The sequence below is a fragment of the Lagopus muta genome, chromosome 7 (assembly GCF_023343835.1).
Source record: "Lagopus muta isolate bLagMut1 chromosome 7, bLagMut1 primary, whole genome shotgun sequence".
NCBI classification, from domain to species: domain Eukaryota; kingdom Metazoa; phylum Chordata; class Aves; order Galliformes; family Phasianidae; genus Lagopus; species Lagopus muta.
In genome coordinates this window covers 21329098-21343306 of record NC_064439.1, presented here as the reverse complement: position 1 = coordinate 21343306, position 14209 = coordinate 21329098, and the positions used below count along the sequence as shown (strand labels likewise).

At 37.0% G+C, this 14209-nt stretch overlaps 1 long non-coding RNA gene across 2 annotated transcripts in view; it reads left to right on the top strand.

Annotated features, from left to right (window-relative positions):
* Positions 1-14209, top strand: part of LOC125695854 (uncharacterized) — a 310620-nt gene that overhangs the window by 235086 nt on the left and 61325 nt on the right. The gene's annotated exons all lie outside the window — the stretch shown is intronic.

Below are 14209 nucleotides of genomic sequence, written 5' to 3'. Positions count from 1 at the left end.
TTTGAGTGAAATTAACTGGGGGCATGAGTAGCTTCAGAAGACCAAATGCTCAGTCCTTGCCACAGCCAAATAGAACAAAGGACTCCCAAAAAGCAGTGCAATGGCAGAGAAATTCAAGATGCAATCCACATATCATGGAAGTTTTTTTTGTCTACCTTTATTTTTACAGGCTATTAACATTCTACTGATAGATGACCATCAAAATGCCATGAATTTTTTCAGTGCCAAATAAAGCATCAAATAATAGGAAGTAAATTCATATTACTGTTGGTAAACAACATTCTATTTTTTGTTTAAACAAAAGTTTAGAGAATTACTCACTTATTGGCCTGGTGGTACACAAATTTGTACTAGTAATTCATCAGGGTGATCACTGCATCTTTGTGGTGTAGTTACTTAGGCAGCTTTCAGCGTATCCATGTTTCCTCTTGAGAGCAAATCCTTGTCTTTGTAAGTAGATAGTACAACACAATTAAGAATAGGTATTTTGGGTACTTCTAAGATGTAATACATTTGTTTGATCCTAGTTTTGATCTTCACCTTGACTGTCTACTTTGCCTCAAAAGTATAATCATATCTTTATTTCCAGAGGTTTTTCTCCAATGAGATTTTTTTTTTTTTCTCATTAGAATTAATAAGATAAAAAATGGTTTGGGATTTCTGGTTGTCGTTAAAGTCTTTGTCAGTATACCTCTTGATCTCCATAGATTCTTGGGCAAAAACCAGCTGTTCTAAAATTATATCCTCTGTCATTCTATGTCTAAATAATTACCAGAATTTCTTACTAATAGAAAATACAATATATTTAGTAAAAAATATGTACCCCATTAGGAAGGAGATTTCTTATCTCAATAGCTGAATTGCAAAATAGGAATGATTCTCCTAATGGCTCCCAGCAGAACCAGAAACATAAAATTTTGTTGATATGACTGTATTTTGTAGTTTTACTTCTGTTATACTTATTTCTCTATAGTGCTTATAATCTGTATAAGAAAAAATACTAATAATTAGGTAGCTTATTTAATAGAGGGGAAGAAGTTATGTTACAAAGAACTAAAAAGAATTTGTATGATTATTTTATTAGATTGTTATCCATACAATGGGGATTTTTTTTTTCCTCCATGACAACTAGTATTGTCTTTACATTGTTCCAGATATATATATTCAAACTGTTATAAAAAGTAGGAAAGAGTAATGAATGCTAAAAAAAAAAATTATACCTACGGAGCTTCAGTTTTCTTTAAAGGATAATGTGAGCTAGCAGCAGTTTAGGTACTTGTCTGTTGGCTTATGTGGAAATAGTACACAATTTTGGATGTGAGATTATTGGGTCAAAATCTGTTCTGGGGTCTGTTCTGTGATACTCTTTTTTTTTCTCCCAAGATTTATTTATTTTTGTCAGACTCCTAGCAGCCTCAGTCTATGCCTCAGGCTCTGAACAGCCACTACTGAAGCGTTCAGAAGCTTGACAAAAAGTTGTTCTAATTCTTATGCCGTAATGCTGCTTGGACAGAAATCAACAGAACGTGTGCCATTATGCTTCATTCCACTAAGACCTCTAGGTATGACTCCAATGTCATCTAAGATCTGTTTCCCTGAGTCATGTATAATTTTATATGCTGTCAAAATTGTAATGTGCAGTGTATTGTAATAGCCCCAACCACATGACAGTGGGAATCAGTAGCCAGACTGCTCCTGGTCTTCCAGGTTTCTCTCTGGTTGTGGGTAACAGCATCACAAAGTGGACCAGAGAGTATAAACAGAAAATTATAGAATTGTCAGTAGAGCTTTTCTGTGCTAAAAGCTTGCTTTTTGCATACTATGTATGCAGGAGATGAAGTACAAATTTAGAAATAAGCAGAGTTAAAGACCAACTTTCCAACTTTCATGCTTACGCGGCGATGCTCCTCAGAAGCTTCTTACTGCAAATGCTTGCTTGTAAAGAGCAGTCTGAAAATCAGTTCTTATGTTACCTGTCAGAAATGAAGTACTGTTTTGAAAACCCAGTTTCTTTCATTGTGACTGGAGGTGTTGTTGGTGTTGATTTTGTTACCATTGTCCACTCATAGAAGAGTTTCCGTTCTGTCCTGTGTGTAGTGGCAAAATGCTGGAAAATTTTGCAACTTTGGCCAGACTTCCATGGGTTCTGTCTTTGGCATCTTGTTCTGTATATTTTCTAAGAAATTAGAGAACTGTATGAACATCAATATAAAGAAGGGTGTCAAACTGGCCATCCAATTTCATAAAAAACAGATGTTAGTAATGTCTTAAGGAGTAATGTCTTAATGTCTTAATGTCTTTACTCTCTGCCTTTCCCCCTTTTATTTTTTTTCCCCTCACTACTTTCAAGACTGTACTACTTATGTGTAAAGCTTAAATATTCTGTAATTACTGCATGCTTGTCTGAAACAGTAGCAGTGAGCCTAGATGAAAATGCCACCTTGAATCATGTTACATGTGCCGTCCTACAGGTACAACACGCTTCAGTGTGACACAGAACAACTCAGTGCACTCTGCTGCAAGCTAAATAAGGAAACAGGAATAACCCATAATTTCATGCCGTGTGCCATTGGTGGGAAAGAAATTGCAACAGAAGGAGATATTTTTATTACTCCTTTCTTTTTCAACAAAGCCTTTTCATTCTCTTCCTCTTTGCATCTTTTTGTTTTAAAGGATATACCCAGTGAATTTTTTTACAGCTTTTGGTAGTAGGCTTCAGAATAAACTGAATGCAGAATGAAATTTAAGATCTTATCTATCAAGTCATGGCTGCAGAGACAAAAGCACGGGCACTGCATGAGGGCACTGTCACAGGTTTGGCTGCTGATGCAAAAAATGAAATGGAACTCGAGTATCCAAACACCAGCGCTTCAGACGAGTTCCTATGATCTTGCTATCACCATGCCAGGAATCTTCTTGCTTACCTATGTCTATTTTTGCAGTTCTTGCTTCCTCGGTGCTAAGAGCATTATCAATAAGATTTTTCTGAGAATTTAACAGTTTGTCTTCTTCCTTTTAAAAGGGAGTTCTAAATTCTGGAATTCCTTGTACATAATTTTTAATGTCAGTGAAATGCAACTTTTTCTTAATATTTTCCCGTGCACTATTACAATGTCAGTGACTTTTCTCCTGCCAATTTTTGCCATTTACAGCACAAATAGCCTTGAACACGGTTTAAAACACATTAGACAATTGTAATCTGTCAGATAATATGGATAAACATGAATAATTTTTGTTTTATTGAGACTCAAAATCAAATAAGGCAATGGAAAATATTCTGCCCACCCATCAATTTATGCAAACTCTTTTAATTATAACACATCATCTGATTTATTGTTGATGTTGTAGAAAAGTTTGTTTATACTTTCAGATATAGGAGGTATATGAGATGTATATCAGTCTGGTCTAGGACTTGCAATGAGCTGTGAACTAGTCCAGAGGTTCACAGAAATATGTGGGATTAGCAGAAGGAAAGAAGCTTACCAAAGCCTGCATGTGATCAGTTAATATAATGTAAATTTTATATTTGCTGTATGCATACATTCAGTGTCGTCAAATGTACAAGTATATGTGCCTGACTTGGAAGACTGGTATGGTATGGAATAGAAAACATAAAACTCTAAATGATTCTACTGCAGAAACCTATTTGTAGTAGCAGTAACTTGGGCCCCAAGACCCAGTGTGAGAGAAACAGGCATTCTACATAAGCATACATCTCAAGTGCTGAGTCCTTTTGTACTGTGACTACTTACATTTGGGAGTGAGAGATTACACCAGAGGTATGTGTGTTGATGGCTAGTTGGATTGAAAGCATGACTCCATGACCATGTCTAATACACAGTCCAGGCTTATTAGTTGTGTCAAAATGATAATGTTAGGGTTTGTTTGTTCATTTGTATTTTGAAGTGTCAATGGGGCAAGCAGTTCTGGCTCAGGTTTGGAGGCATTTTTAGGAAGGAGTTGCGCAATGATTGCATTTGCCAAGGCAGAGAGACAAAGAAATGAGAGAGATACTGACATTCAGTGACACTTGTTGAATTTTTATTGAGGCTGAACCGTGGATGTGAGCACAGTGAGGCAGTGGCTGGTGTGTTTCAGCAGTGGCAACAATGGCAGTGCCACCTCCGCTGGTCCACGTTTCTGCAAGTGCAGCATGCAGGCTCTTGTTCATCACTGGAGACAGCACACACTTAATGTTGGTGCCTGTGTTGAAAAATAGTGTTTTGCAGATGAGAATTCCCTCTATCAAATAGTGTTATTGTGCTCTTTGTGTCGGTGTCCTTGTGTTTTGTGACATTTGCTTGTGGATGCCCCATCCCTGCAGGCATTCAAGGCCAGGCTGGATGTGGCTCTGAGCAGCCTGGTCTGGTGTTTGGCAACCCTGCACAAAGCAGGGGGGTTGAAACTAGATGATCATTGTGGTCCTTTTCAACCCAGGCCATTCTATGATTCTGTGATAAGCTGTAAGACTATGGTTTGGGAACTGGATGGTGACCAGTGCAAAGTGTTATTAAGCTTTAAGTACAGCTCTTCTGGGCCAGATATTTAAATATCTATGTAAATAAAGAATGTGTCATTTCTGAGGAACACAGGAGGTACCTTTCCATCTTCATGTTTCCGTGGCATGTGTGTGATGAGTATTAAAATGGTAATCCTGCCCACTAGAAACCTAAACCCAGTACAGATGGCCTGTATGGAAACTGCATGGGCAGAAAAGAATGAATCTGTGGAATGTCTTCTGTACAAGAGCATAATTTGTGTAGCTTGTCTCCAGGTGACACGGTCTGCATAGAAATGTTTTAATTACATCAATCTTTAAATTTCTGTACAAGTTTGGCTACTCTTACAAAAAACCATGATATAAAAAGGGATCAAATTGAAGACACATCATGAATAACTTTGTATTCTTTCTGTATATCATTCACGTTGTGATCAAAACTCTGGACCACAGGTTGTTTTCTTGAAAACATCACTACTCTGAAGTCTTTGGAAGATCTGGATGGGTGGTATAACCCATGGATTTATTTCTTGGAATTGGACAGCTACAGGTTAGAACTAATGTCAAAGAAGTGCTTTAAGAACTACAGTGGGGAAGAACAATTTTGCATACAATGGATGTATTTCCTTTGTCATTTCTCCAGCAGTTTATGTCTTTATTTGGAGAGATAATGCCAGTTCATGTGGAGTAATAGATGCTTTGAGCACATTTCAATGAATTGTTGGTTCCTGATAGCAGCTACCTGAGAAATTTTAATGTTCAGGCACTAACTATTATGGCTTAGAGGCTTATGCTTTGAAGATATCTATAGATAGATGCCAGATCCAGTCACTGTTTCTATTCTTCCAAGAAAGGCATAATGATCCTCCTGTTCTGTGTGTGAAACTCCTCTCCATCTTGGCATCCATGCCATCTAGTACAGCTGTACCCAGTTTATTATCAGCTCTTTAGGTTACTTAATTAGCTCTTCATTACCAGTGTAATCTGAAGTTATTTAGTTCTCAAAATAAGATTTTCAGGTCAGATTATTTCATGGACTTGAACAGACCCATGCAGTAGAAATTCTGTATAGGAAAAGGACTATACCCATAAAATATGGACTTATAGCAAGCAACCCTGATTTGCATGCATGCAGTGAATCTATATGGATGTGAGAGTTCTCTTTCCCTTACACTGCCTCTTCATGTTCATTTAATCACAGCAACTTACATTAACCAGAGGGGTTTGAAGTGATCTGTCTGTCTTTTGAAGGGCAATTTGCTTTCATAGGCTATTTAGACGTCTCCATGCTGTGTTTTTTTCTACTGAGCCAAACTAAGCCTTAAAAAACAGAATCATAAAATTGCACAGGTTGGAAAAGACCTTAAAGACCATAGAGTCCAACCTCAACCTAACCATACTACCCTAACTCTAACAATCCTCTGCTAATTCATGTCCCTGAGCACCACATGCAAATGGTTTTTAAACACACTCAGGGATGGTGACTCAGCCATCTCCCTGGGGAGCCTATTCCAGTGCTGAACAACCCTTTCTGTAAAGATGTTTTTCCTGATATCCAACCTAAACTTCCTCTGATGCAATTTAAGGCTGTTTTCCCCTTGTCCTGTCAAAGCCCTTCCCATTGAAAGTGGACCTGCATAGCCATCCCTATTAGTGCATTTCTCCTCTCAGCCACAGCCTGGCAGCTTTCCCTGGCTTACCCTGCTGAAGGATGGTCTTGCTCCAGGTCTCCTGCCTTCCCGGGGGTCTGCATCTGCCATCACATTTCCCAGAACCATTCATTTCCCAGAGGAGGATATGAGACATCATGGCAAAGGTCTTTACTTCCTTTTATTTCCTGGGGTCAACAAGAGCACAGAGATGAACAACTGGGGATGAGAGATGTCTCTTGCAGGGTTGTCTTTTTTTATCATAGATATTTTTCTGAATTCATGATTCATGAGAAATCATGCTATATCATCATGTTAGGTCCTCCAGACTATCACACTGATTCGTAGAGCTCAGGCCTTGATGCAGATGCTTTAGTAGCTTGTCACAGAGTAAAGACAATGATCTGAATAATGCAATTTTTTGTACTAATTACTTTTATCAGAAAAAGATTTATTGGATGTTGTGTTGAGGGTCTAGTGAAAACTATTGATGATAGGTGGATGGTTGGACTGAATGATCTTGTCGATCGTTTCCAACCTTGGTGATTCTGTGATTCTGTGAAAGTTCTGGTTTTGACTTGTTGGAAAGAAACTGGATATTGCGTTATCTGTACTTGTTATTAGATATATATATATTTTTTAACCTGGAGGAAGGATAGTCCCACACATTTATTTGACAAAATTTTCAGCAATGTTTCATTGCTGCATATTTCATTCATTTCCAGCTGCTGAAGCTTCTGAAGAACAGACACTGTATCAAAAGTCCGTGTGATGTATTAATGACTATTTAATACTATCTAACAGAAAATTGAAGTGAAACAGTCTGATGAAGAAAGTACTTCAATCTGCATGGGCAGAAAGAAAAGCAATGCAAGTATAAAAGCAGCAAGTGAATCTGGCTTATGTTTTGATGCTGCATGCAAATGTATGTAAGAACTTAATTGAATTATTTGAACTGAGCAAATAATGTGAAGCAAATAGCCAATTTAAATATATCCTTTTTCATTTCTTAAATTGCTCATGAGCTGCTTAAAAATGTACTTATATAATTCACAAATTATATATTAGCAAAGAATTCTACACTTCTCTCATAAAGCAATGCAGGTAAAACTACCCGTATTTGAGATGTCAGGTCTATTGGATGGCTGAGGTAGGTATTTAATAAGCAACTCCTTATATGGTCTTTAATATCTTCATCAATGACAATTACAAGTGGAATCAAGTACACCTTCAGCAAGTTTTCAGTTTACACCAACCTATGTTGTGTTTTTAAAACACCTGAAGGATAGGATGTCATTCAGCAAAACCCAGACGAGCTAAGCAGTGGGCCCAGGTGAACCTCATGAGGTTCAACAAATCCCAGTGTAAGGCCATGCACGTGGGTCGTGGCAATGCCCACTAAAAATACAAGCTGGGGGATGTAATGTTAGAGCACAGTACTGCTGGAAAGCATTTGGTGATACTGGTGGATGGCAGCTAGACATGAGCCAGAAGTGTTGCCCTTGTAACCCAGAAATCCAACCTGGGCTGCATCAAAAGAAGTGTGGTCAGCAGAATGGGGAGCTGATCCTGCCACTCTGTGCTGTGAGACCTCACCTGGAGTGCTGCTTCCACATGTGCAGCCCTCAGTACAGGTGAGACATAGACCCAGAACTGACTAATCTTAGGAAATTTAAATGCTCAAAATCAGAGAGTATAAGATGAAGATGTTATTTCACTCAATATTAAGATTCTTCATGAAGTAAGAATGGGGTACTTATTGTCTTTCCTAGTCTTGAAAACTGTTCAGTGGGAATATTGCATGGTGAATTAACTCTGGGATTCATGCAGATCTGAGAAATTCTAAGGAAAAGTTATTTTCAGGACAGCTTTTCTAACATGAGCTGTCATATAGGACTGTGATGTAAGTTCATACAATGTTTTCAGTTTTCCAACCTGCCAAGGAGACTTACCCAGTCTAAACAAGTCTGATCCTTCTAGTCAAGTCTCTATATAACAGGAGTTTCTAAAGTCAATTTCCCGAGAAACCCTTGAGATGTTTTTATAACAATGAAGTTGTACGTTAGCCAATGTGTTCTAACCTAAAGATCAAAAAGCCTAAATTGCCTGCAATGAGAACTAATTGCTAAATATCTCTGCTGTGCTTTGAAAATATACTAGTGGTAATAATGTGACTCTTTTCTTCCAACTGCAGACCTTAGAACATTTTTAATCCAAGTATTTATTGAATTAGCAACAAGGGAAAATGCTGTATGACTCTCAGTAATTGTGTTTGCTGGATTTGATCAGGTTTGTCTGAGATTTGACATGATTGAAGTGCTCCAATTGTGCAGACAGAAAGGATTTGTGTTGCATGGGTAACAGGAATTCTGTAGCACAATTGAAACGAATTTCAGAGTTCAAGAAGGATTTTAAAGGTAAAGGTAAATAAAGGTATTTGTCATACAGAAACATGCTGATAATCTCAGGGGAGACCTCATCGCTCTCTAAACTACCTGAAGGGAGGTTGTGGTGAGGGGGAAGCCGGCCTCTTCTCTGATGTAACTAGCAATAGGACTAGAGGGAATGGCCTCAAGTTGCACCAGGGGAGATTCAGGTTGGACATTAGGAAATACTTGTTCTCTGAGAGTGGTCAAGCACTGTAACGGGCTGCCCAAGGAGGTGGAGTCCCTGGAGGTGTTCAAGAAGTGTTTAAATATTGTATTGAGGGACATGATTGAGTGGGAAATGTTGGTAATAGGTGGACAATTGGGCTGGATGATCTTAGAGGTTTTTTCCAACCTTGGTGGTTCTGTGATTCTATGAACTTTGCTATGAAGAACTTGGTAACAAAAGCTAGGAAGAACCTTGTGAAAGCCATCCTGGTTGCTTTGGACCATATATATATCAAACGTTATCAAATATGTTGATGTGTTATAAAAATATGATATTTTTTTAAATTATCCTTGCAGTTTTTCGTTCTTTGGCTGTTTGTCTGAAAAAGATGTTAAGTTTATCTCCTAAAAAAAATACTAGTTAAACCCAACAGAGTTTTCAGTCTGGGAGTTTCTTAACATTAACATTTTTTTCCACTTAACACATTATTAAGTCATCATTTAGAGTAACTTTTCACCAAGCATACAAGTTTCTTCAGCTTTGAATGGAACTGTGACTCATTTCCCCTGTTCTTAATTCCAAATTAACCAGCTTTCCCAAGTGGAAGTGTTTCATGCTATTTGCTTGTGGTTGCTCAAAATTACACCATAAGCTGCTGTTTCAAATATTCCCAATGTAGGAATAAGCAGATCACATCAAGAAGAGTAAGGAGTGATCTAACATTCACTCAAAAGCTAAACATATTTCTGTGTACTTCTTGAAACACTTGTGCAGTCCATTAATTTTCATTCTTATCTGAACCTTTTTGTCTTAAGGCTGGACTGAGAGCAGATAAGGAAAAAAAATCATTTTTGAAGAAGTTTGTCAACGATTTGTTAAAAACCCATGACAGAGTTATAGCCTGCCACTGGTTAAAAAAAAAAAAAAAATCCTACCAGAAATTAATCAACTTCATTTTGTCAACATCAGTAATGATAGGTACTCATCTGAGGTTCTATTTGAGCTTGCAAACCTGACTAGGTATGTCTACAACGAACCTAACCTTTTCCTGGTGTTTTCTGCACCCTTTTCTCCAAGTATCATGAATGCAATACTGTTATTCAGACTTTGCATATGTCCTCTCTTTTCACCTTTATAATTCACAGGCAACCCTCGTGCTCATTTGCTTCCTTCTGCTTTGCCAGTTTGGCACTCCAGGCCCTTAGCATCTGAGAGCCTTCTCTTGTGAAAAGCAAGTGGGAGCCAATGACATTGGAATGACAGGCAATTATTTTCAAGTCATAAGCTTTCATCATAACCTTATAATCATTACATTATAATTCACCCTGACCCATATAATTTTCAATAAAAATCATATAAGAACTGCTTATCTAACACATTATTTAAGAAAAGTAAAACTAGGGAATTCAGCTTTTGAAAAACTAGAGTTATAGAACATAACTGAAAGAGAGATACTCATGAGATATAAGCACTTTACTAAGGATTAAATCTGTACTATGTCAGAAGTAGATATAAGTACTATAATTACAGATTATATTTATAAAAGAATTAAGTATTTCAAATCACAGAAAACTTTCAAGATACTACTGGCAAACTAAAAATTAGACTAAGAATCATCTCACTTGATAGTTTTTTGTTTTGTTTTGTTTTTTATAGACAGCTTCTAAGCTGTCTCAGGAAGAGAGACATAATAAAATCCTGAAATCATTCCTTTGTATTCCAGGTCTTGTTTGCATATTGTTTATAAGAGAGAAAATATCCAGGCCTTCTGTGCAAGTGAGAAACTTGTCCCAGTTAAGAGATAGCAACATTAATAATATTTAGCATAAACTTGTATGTTTTAAGAGATAAATTCTTAAGACTTGGATATCTATCCTTGGATCCAACTGTATGCATTGGAAACCTAAATTAAAAAATTAGCATTTAAGTAGGATCTCCTACTTCAAATCCATATGTTCTCCACTCCTGTGGAATGGAAACACAAAAATGGAATGGGACTTAAAATGAGATATTTCAGAAAGTATGGCTTCTCAGTCTGTCTGGTATTGATACCATACTCCTTTCTGAAAAGAGCTGTGACTGGTAGGTATAATTGCTAAGTGAAACACGGAGGACTTCATTCTTTATTAGTCATGTAAGCATGTATGAACATGTTTCTATGTAGAGTGGTAAGGTGTAAAATCTTAACTTTCAAAAATTTTAGCCCAATTTGGTTCTTTCCTTTCTTTTTGACATTTGCAGACCTGCAGTCCTGAGCCTCAACTCAAACATTGCTAGTGCATTCTCCTTCCATGATGGAGGTCGGGCTTCTCTGTAGCAATGTGGACAACTCACAGACAAGCATTACCTCAGAAATGTACACCTGTTAAGTGCAAGGAACAGAAAAAAAAGAATTTCTGGATTGGCAGTTATTTTTCACCAGTGGAGCCATGTAACTGTTGATTATGGTTCCTCCACTATGAAAACAACTCCATTTAAAAAAAAAAAAGGGGGGGGGGGAGGGGGTGAAGGGGCAGGAATACGGAGTAATTATGTCTGATTTACGTACTGGATTCTTTGTCAGGTGTAGAAGTTTCTATTAAATCCGATTGTTCTTAAGAAGACACACAAACACAGATATGAACACATATAATTATTTCTATTAAATTCTGCAGGATTTCTTACTGGGACTTGTAGAATGCAATCAATTCATAAATTATTTGCAAAAAAAAAAAAAGAAAAAGCAGAACATAATTCAGGAATTGTTGTGTAGAACATATTACTTTACATAGACATAGTTTTATAGCTGTCTGAAACTAATTGGTTTGTTTCATTCACAGTGATTTATTTATTAGTGTTGCTGATTTACACACATACTCAGCTTGGAGTACACAGAACGGTTTTATATAAAAATTGATAAATATATTTAATTTATTGATTTACAAATGGAAAATGTATTTGGTCAAAAAAGTTTATTGGTTCATAAGAATGAAATATTGATTTTTGTGTGCAGTGGGAGTTCTAGATGTGCACTTAAGACGCAGCAGAACAGCTTACATTGCTTCATGCAAGTCTATCCAGCTTTTACTCCTTATCTTTATTTTGAGGGATTTATAGCTAGGTCATAAAAAAGAGTTTGGCCTGATTCTTCTAATGCAGTCATGTATTTACAGTTTGATTTCTCAGTGAAGGGCTCTTTTAAGTATGTTCACAAAACATATTGGTCACTCTTAAGCAGTAGCTGTTTAGAATAAATCCTCATTACTACAACTGCAGATTTATTTCTGTATGTAATTTCTCTAATTGGCTATTTGTGTTCGTCTGTGTTTTCTGATAAGGAAAATAATGTGTTTAATTAATGATAATGAAAAGTATTGTAAAATTGTTATGCATTGATAGATGGATTGAGTGTTGAACTTAAGGCTGAGCTTGATGGTGCTGGAGACAGGGAGAGTATGTCTGACCTGAAATGTTCATGAATTAATTTCCCTTAGCCCTGGGGCAGAGAAACATTCAAGAACATGACATCAATGTTCCCCAATCTCAGCAAGACAATTCACTGACTTGCAATTTCCCTGTTATCCCTTCACATGTTATGGTTGTGTGTTGTTTCTAGGAGGAATGAAGTAATGAGTTGTGCTCCCAGTGATTCTTTATGTCTGTATAAAGTTTATTTTAGGTTGCTTATATTTGCATAATGGCTTTAATTTCTGAAGTGGAAGACTTTCCCACTAGAGTGGAAATGATTTTGCTCACATTGCATGGAGACACAGACATTCAAACAAAATCTATGAAGAAAATAAGCCTAATAATTTTCTACCCTCCCTTCTTATGTTGTGCATCCTTTTCCTTCTCCTCTTCTGCCTTAATCTCATTGTCCTCTGCAGCTCTGCTGATATGATTGATCATGGGACTGAGCAGTGAAACACAACACTGGAGAGACCTGAGAGAATAGAGGAGAAAAGAAGGGAGAGGAGAGGAAAATGAATGTTGCACTGTGCAGTTTGAAACCTGTGTGTGGTGGTTGAGGGCAGATAGAATATTTTAAAATCAGCGTTGTCCATCTGCACCCTAGCTAAGTTGTTTATAGCCAGTGTAGTTAAGTGATTTTTCAGCCTTTCATTTTTCTGTACTGCCTGACCAGGTGATAACAGCGCCTAGACTTTGCCCAAGGACTGGGTGCATTCTAGTTACAGTACTCAGCACAGTTCTGGAAGAAGTGCCAATTGCTCACCTTGGAGTTGCAAGAAGCCTATAGAGGGCAGGAAAGTTTCATCCCACACCAGGAGGAGATGGGATCTATAGGAGCAAATCCATTGCTTAATTGGGATCCTGTGGAATGTAAGCAATGCCTGGATCTTGCTAAAGCTGGACACTGGCAGTATGTTTTGACAGTATTTTAATAGAAGCAAAAAAAGTGTCCTGAAATGAAACTTAAGTAGCTACAAGTATGGTTGTTGTTTATGTTTTGATTTGGTTACTTTTATAGTGTCTCTAAATAACTTTGTTGGGCCTTCTATTTTTAATTTAAATGTGTGTTTGTTTTCTCCATAAAGTCTCTCCATCTGGTGATTAAAGATATTTGAAGTCTGGTAAAATGTTAGTTTTTCATACTGAAGGGAGTAGCTTTCCTGAATGTAGGTTTGGCCTGCATGAATCATGATATAGATATACACATGCACACACACAATATCAGGTTAAGCTCATGGTATTAGACAGACCAGGGATTCAAACTGTAACAAAGGGTAACATTTATTTGCCCAGATTATGTGATTTTCAGAGTAAAATGAGTTTTACCTGATGAAGAACATGCTCAAGTGAACGACAAATTCTGCTTATTTGAACAAGTACTCACATTGCCATTTGGGAAATATAGCTACCTTTACCAGGAAAAGGGAAATGCAAATAACTTTTTCTCCTCACATATCATGTCCTAGTCAAAAACAATATGACAGTTTTTCAACAACAAACATATGAGATCTGATCTCAACTGGAAATCTGTATTTGATGAATAATCTCAATTGAATTGGATACATTTTATGTACAAGTGTTGATTATGTTTCTGTTGATTACTGTGATTTCAAAATTCTTCTTGAATGCCTGAGTCATGAGACGGCTCCACATCAGACTGAGTTTGTCCCAGAGATTGGCCAAGTTATTTCTGGCTATGCGTATAGACTTGAAGGAATATGGAATATGCCACACCATATCTCAAAAGACAGCATGTATCCATGCAATGCTCATGTTTTTCCATTGCCTCAGTCTTTATGCTCACCTGGAGATATAAAACTTCCAAACCTATATGTTAATAGCTATAACAAGTCTTAGAATTATTACTAGTAAAACAACAGTAGCTGGGGATGCTGAAGTCTGTAAACATATGAGAAAATCTGAAGTCTTTCATCAGAAAGCTTACAATATAAATAAAAGATAGAAGAAAAGTATTCAATAAGCAAACTGGAAAAATGCAAAGTAAAATGGATATCGT